Source organism: Strix uralensis, chromosome 24, assembly GCF_047716275.1.
Source record: "Strix uralensis isolate ZFMK-TIS-50842 chromosome 24, bStrUra1, whole genome shotgun sequence".
Lineage (NCBI taxonomy): Eukaryota > Metazoa > Chordata > Aves > Strigiformes > Strigidae > Strix > Strix uralensis.
In genome coordinates, this window is record NC_133995.1 from 2,785,252 (window position 1) to 2,792,770 (window position 7,519).

The window sequence follows — 7,519 nt, forward strand, 5'->3', positions numbered from 1 at the left end:
AGACTGGATAAAGTGTTGAGTAACATTGCATGGGACACAACGTGACAATACTCAAATATTGCCCAGCCTGGATGTCTGGTAACCTAAGAGGGACCATTAGCTCCTGCTTGGGTCCTTCAGAAGAAATACCAGGGGTCTTTCCAGCCGCTGTCACATACACACACACATGTACGGAGTTTGTACAGTTCTTGCAACACTGATGCTGGGAAGATCCTTTGTAGAGCTGCTACAGCAGACTTGGAGCTACTCCGCCCTCGCGTGGTGTGTGGACATTTCTGCAGTAACACATCTTGTATCTGTCACTATATCGCATCCTTATAACTTATCACTATATCTTCCATATCAATGTCTGTAGAAGATGCTGTACTCAGTTGCACGTGGGTTCATGGACCATTCTGAAAGTCCCTGACAGATCACATCCAACAAACATCTAAATCACACCCCAGAGACACATACCATTTTGAAGATGAGCATAAAGATATCATCGGATGCTTTTTAAAGCGTTTCTCAGATCACTCTTGTGACACGTTTCTTACAATATTCCTGAAGACGTCCCCGACGCTGGAACGTTGATACCCAAAAGTCATTTTAAATTGACTCAAAGACCTCACCTAAGAGAGAGCGCCAAGAAAAATTTGAAAAAAAAATCCAAAGCCCCAGCCCAGGAACCATTCTGTGACTCCTCTGAAAGCTGGAAAAAATTCTGAACTACAGATCCAGCACACCAGAAACCACAGCCAAAGGCAATTTTGAAAATATATAGATCTAAAACCCCACCAAAGCAATTTACCAAATGTCTCAGTAATCCCATCGAAAGGACATTTAGAAGATTCCCATAGGGCATTACTGATGAAACAATTGTAAAAATCGTCAAGGCAGTTGTGAAGCTGCCCTAGAGTCAAACCATATGGATTTACTGTGAACATCTTGGTGATCTAAAATTTCCCCAAATAACACCACATAGAAGCCATTTTGGAAGTGATCTGTACTGTCAAAGCATAGCCATAAACACCCCATTAAAAGGACCATAAAAAAAAAAAAAACAAAAAAAAAACCAACCAAAAAATCCCACAAAGCATCCAGTATTAAAAATCTTTTGTGAGATTTTTGGAAGCATTCTCATGGGGGCCTTTTGAAGGGATTTATACAATGATCCCTCAATTTTTTATGGTCCTATTTACAATGGCTCCTTTGTGGGGATTTGGGCTTACTCTTGATAGCTCCCTGGCAGTATTTTTGGTCTCTTCAGTGTGTTTTCACAATAGCTCCATGATGGAGGTGGGGTATTTTTACAAGAGGCATTTCATAGATTTTTTGAGACAGTTTACATAATGGTTATGTAATGGTGTCTTGGGGGAGGATCAGAGATTTGATTTAAACTGTCTGAGTGATGTTGGATTTGCAAGTATTTTCCCTGTTAAGTCTACATTCATCGGACCACAGCCCCCATTTTACACCATGAAGAGCAAAGAGGAGACAATCGGAATTACAGGATTTCCACTCCTGACTCCAGTCGCAGGGGAAGGGCTAGAACAGCCATATTGTAGACAGCCGAAGATAACACCACCCTGCAGTTCATGGAGGAAAAAATTGAATCTGCTATGAATCTTTCCAGGCTTACAGACTGCAACAATCCCAAACTGATCTTCTGCCATGGTCCATCAGTGAGCCAGGCCAACCCTGACGCCCTGCCAGCTATCAGTCCCCTACAGAAAAAAATGTCAACAAAGGAAGATGAGTGGGGGTAGTCCTAGAAGAAAGACAGCCATGATGGGTCAAGTGCAACTCATCCTGGAGATGCACCTGATCATGACCCAGTAAAGCAGCCAAGGCCCTCCATATGATGCATCTTGTTGCTAAACTGAAACTCTAGCCAGTCTTGCATGGTTGCAATCCTTCTGAGAGGAGAAGTGTCCCTGCCATGAGCCTTGCCCAGAATTGTTGATTCTCTGACCAGAGAAGGCAAAGCTCTGAGATGACAGTGTGGGGATCTCTGCTCAGCCAGGGCACATGCATCTTCTGAGTCCTTCTCTGGCCTGCAGACAGTGACCATCACCTCCAACAGCATATCTGCCCTAGACTGAGTCATGTTTCCTTGCCCTCTGCCCTCCCTGTTCATGCTATTAATGCCCACACACACACGACAATTCCTCCCACACATGAGCATGTCCTGATGGATGACTGAAAAGTTCAGATCATGGAAATCATCCTAGCCTTGGCAGAGGCCTTCTGTCTGGCTAGGAGGACTCCTGTTTGACTCCCAGGACTAAAGTACTAATTATTTTTAAGACCCATGCCTGAGGTTCTTCCTTACCCCCTCTAAGTCTGTCTTGGCTCTACATTTATGAAATCCTACCAGAAGCTCGTTGAAAGTCTCCCTTCCACAGATTTCACATAGCAGTCATGAAAAGACATGCTGCCCCAGAAGGACAGTTGCAGTCTTGTCACTAACCTTTCTGAGTTGTTTTATTACTATTTGTATTTACATTGCCCTCAGGTGTATCCAGCCTGGCCAATATCCAGGGAAGTGACCTTCTGCCGCTGTCCTGATGTGTTACCAGCCAGATGGCTCCCAGCTCTCTTCACAGCTCCCCAAGACTCTTCCAGACATGAGAAACAGTGACAAAACTGCTTCCCTGCAAAAAAAGAAAAGCAGAGGGGGGTTGTCATGTTTTTTTTTTTTTTTTCACAGACTTTTGTAGAGGGATATTGAACCAGAGATTCATAAAAGGAAGAGTGGAAGGTATTGCGGAATATTTTGGGAAAGCTATGGGTGAACATGGACCATAATAGTGTCAGTCACAACCCTGCTACCTCTTGAGGATGGAGCCCAGCCTGGTTTCCTTTTCCACCACTCCTCTGACAGCAAGTGTGAGTTTCTCACCCAGGGATCCAGTTGGTCTGCTCTACAGTAAAGCCAGATTGTAAATCAACATGTAAGAAGTGGAGGATCAAAGAGTCTGGGTTCTTCCACAGTCACAGCCACAATAATCTTGCCCATCCCAAACTGGTAAACCACTGCTGAAGAAGAATCCGGAGCGGCCTGCTTCTGCTCCAGACTTGAAGGAGAGCTCGAGTGCCCAAACAGTGGCCTGTTTTTCCAGGAATGTCAGTTTCTCTGATATAAGAAATCACCTCTTCCTGCAAACCTTGGCTTGTTTTTAACTGAAGATCCATCAGGCAGCTGGACTGGAAAAAAATAATTTCTTGTCTTGTAACAAGAGCTGAAACGCAGTAACTGATTTTTCTCCTAGAAACTGCAGCACAAGGGTTGAAAGCAGACTGGCGGGTGCTCAGATGAGCAATGCTAGCTGAAGCCAACAGGCACTTTGAGAGCTGTAGCCTTTGAGTGCCTCTAGCTGGGAGCGGATTATCCTCTAGAGGATGTTCCCAAATCTGGTGGGGCTTTTGTCAGTTTTGACCTAAGTGACTCACAGTCAACCCAGTTCCAACCTTTCTTCCTCTGCCTTCCCCAAACCATTCCTTCTCCCATAACAACGAAACAATTCTGTGTGCCCAGCAAGCATGACAAATGTGTCCGTACCAGAGGTATGAGAGTCCAGAAAAAAATGGAAGCTCTTAAGAACACAAATGCTGAATTTTGGGGTTTGTTTTGTTTTTTGAAAATCTGGTATGCAAAACTGGAGAGGGTGTGGGGAATCAAAAGAATGTTTAACATAAAATATTTTCTCTGAGAATAAACAATGAAAGACATCAGCCTAATGTCTAACAGTACATTAGCTCTGATGCATTTTACACCTCCAAAAGACTTTTTATAACTTAAGAAGTATTTCAAATAAGATCAGTTTGTTCATAAATCAAAATTGGTTTGTAATGCTTTTGCCTGTACTTAGGCTAAAGCTCTTAAGTGGTCTGTCCTGGACACACCTATTTTGTCTCTCCAGAGTTCTTGCACATCTTTACTCCTCTGACACCACAGACTAGTGCCTGCGACTCACTCCAACACTGTGAGCTCTTGGGGTATATGAGGGCAGACAAGGCTGGCATGGCTCTGTCCTGTCTTTGATGCCCTCTCAGCTCTTCCAAAATCCATTTATCTGTTCCTGAAATCCTTGTGCCTCCCTGTGATAGAGTTATGCTTGTCTCAGCCACATCAGTCATTTTCCCAAAACACACAGACAATTGTGGAAGTATTGCGTTTCTCAGATTACTCTGATAGTCAATGACAGCTCCGAAAACTTTTATCATGTACATGACAGTAACGAAGGGACAGGAGAGATTTCAACCATGATCCACAAGAAATAGTAAATGCAAAGTGTCTCAGGCTCGGAATTTGGGCTCTGCACTGTTGGCCCCAAGTGAAATGGCCTGACTTGCCTTTCTAAGGAGAAAGACTGAGTTCATTTGAGAGAAGAAGGGCTGGAGTACAGCCTGAGATGTTGGGCTTCATGGGGATCTCGTCTCAGTGTACTTAGTGACCGGGAGACATAGTCTCTGTATGTTAAGCCTGGGACAAACCAGATCTGGTTTGCAGCATGAGTGGCAGTGTAACAGCAACCTTCCCAGCACGGCTTGTCCAGCTGATACTTAGCTAGGACGTATTGCAGCTCTGCTGAGAAAAACCAGTGCATCTGCTGGGTAACTGATCCCTGATACCCTGGCACAGGGATGGGAGAACACTCAGTCACCACGAGCGCTGTGTTTTGGTCTGGCCATTCTGCCGGGTAGTCCTGGGGGCACGAGGAGTCAGGCCCTGGCTGGCCCGAAGAGGTCTGCTGCACATGAGATTCAGTACCATCTACCCCAAAAGTCATGCCACAAAGACCACCAACACTACTTCAGCGTCAGGCCCCAGCCCACCACATCCAACTGCCTCTTCAAATACGCCACAACACAGGTTGCTCCTCCACCTCCTGGGCTGGCGCTGTCCCAGCAGCAGGAGGTCTCTAAGTCTGAGCCAGCCTGAGGGAGCAACCCCAAAGGAAGCCTTCAGATAAGGTTCTCCCAAGTTTCTCCCTTGTACCATGCTGGCTGGGACTTTTTTATGCAATCCCAGAGGACACTCCAAGGATAGGAGAACAAGACCCATCAAGTCAAGCCAAGGAATTTAGCTCTGTGGACATTAACACAGACTCAAAGCACAACTTAGATTGGAGGTCTAGAGACCTCTGGAGGTCTCACTCAAAGCAGAGGCAACACCAACATTAAATTAGGTTGCTCAGGGCCTTGTCCAGGTACATTCTGGGTGTCTTTGAGCACACAGTGCATTCTTACAGCCTATTCTAGACAGCATCACCATCGTGTGACAGAACCACGTTCTCACACACAGGGATGACATGTTCATTTTCCAAGCCTCTGCTCTACAAATATTAGCTTATGCTGAAACACTGTTACTGTGCTAAGTTTATTTGTATATTTCTGATCCCTATGATGTGTACCTTGCTCTTCTTTACACATTTACAGAGTTGATGGTTTTTATTTTCTCTATTTTAATTCCTTTTTCCTGTTTTAAAATACTTATTGAAAAGCAAAAAATAGATGGATGCATAATATATAATATATAAATATATAACATATAATAATATATAATACTATAATAAAGATAATATATAAAATATGATCAAATATAATATAACTAAATATAATATTATGGAACATATATATAATGCGGAGAGCAACTCAATATATCTGTCAACATTCAAAAACTAAGAATGTGAACCTATTTCATAAACATACAGTATAAAACTACTTTTTGTGTGGTATTTTTCATCCTTTGCGATATAAAGTTTAATTTCAATATGCAATTTTTACTGTGACTACCTTAGTTTTCCCCAGATGTAAAAGAACGTCTTGAAAAAAATAGTCATGGTCTTAAACGGGTCTTCAACATTGTCAAGAGATTTCATATATAACCTTGGAAAATCAAGACGAGGTGGATGCAGAGACTGATTTGATGTGTCTGTTGGGAAATGAGGAGCACGTAGCATGAAGGTAAGCACTGTGCAGGCATATGCTGACTTTTTATCTCCATTAGTCCAGGCTGCATCTCTCATGGACTGGCAGTCTGTTCTGACACTCTGCTCAAACATCGCTCTTGATTTTAAGCTCCAAGAGCACTGTATGATGATACAGTCTGACATAGCGTTTCACTGACTGGTACCTGCTTCCAGCACGATAATTTCTGCTTGAACTGGATCTAGAGAAAGAGATGCTGCATACTGATTTAAACATCCTACATGGCAGAACATCTGCCAGCTCTGAAGGTAGTGGTTAACTGCCCTCCTGGCTAAACACTGATTTCTCACCTCCAGCTGCTGGATCTTGCCAATCCTTTGCTTGCTGGATTAGTACGACTTAAGGTCTAACAAATCCTTCAATCTCTTGTTTCACACACAGCCCCAAACCAGACTGATCCTACCTCTCTTGAGGAGGAAGTTTATGATTAATGATCAGCCAGGATAGTATCTTAACCTCCGTGTACAGATTTCTTAACTCAGAATTTGTTCTACTTTTGAGTATTTATCTCAGCTCACTAACAACGACTCTGTACCAACTACCTGACTATATGTATAGCTTCAAGTTTTAAAATTAATCTCCAGGCGCTCGGCAGCATGGAAATGAGCTTGAGGGCAGGGGGAGAGCGGAGGCGGCAGCCACCATGAGCTCAGGGTTGTCAGCTGGAGGCGATCTGCCGGAGATGTTGAGTTGTGTGTGTGTGGGAAGAGCTCAAAAATAGCGCTCGTTTAAAAATCCTAGGATTTTAAAGAAGTCTTCTGGGGCCTCACTCCTTGTTTGGCTCCAGCAGCCCTGGCAGGGCCAATTCACAGAATCACAGAATCACAGAATCACCTCGGTTGGAAAGGACCTTGAAGATCATCTAGTCCTACCATTAACCCAGCACTGACAGATCCCAACTACACCAGATCCCTAAGCACCATGTCAACCCGACTCTTCAACCCCTCCAGGGATGGGGACTCCCCCCCTGCCCTGGGCAGCCCATTCCAACACCCAACAACCCCTTCTGCAAAGAAATACTTCCTAAGAACCAGTCTGACCCTGCCCTGGCGCAGCTTGAGGCCATTACCTCTTGGCCTGGCACTGGGTCCTTGGGCCAAGAGACTCATCCCCCCTCTCTGCACCCTCCTTTCAGGGAGTTGCAGAGGGCCATGAGGTCTCCCCTCAGCCTCCTCTTCTCCAGATCAAACCCCCCCAGTTCCCTCAGCCGCTCCCCATCAGACCTGTGCTCCAGACCCTAAATTCCAGGGTGTTCACCCTCGAGGACTGACAAGATGGGAAGGCAGAGCGTGACCCGTGGCCGGCACTGTGTGAGGGATCTGCCCGCGCCCCCGGGCCCAGCCCCTGGGGTCCATTAGAAATTCCCTCGAACCTCCCCAGACCTCACAAGCCCGAGCCGCTCCTGCCGCTGCGGGCCCGGGCACCCGCCCCGCCGGGCCTAGCCTCGGCACCGCCTCCTCCCGCTTCTCCGCGGGAGCGCCCAGCCGCGGCCGAGGCGGCGGAGGCCGGCGCTGCCCCGGGGCGGGGGGGGCCTGGCCGGGCC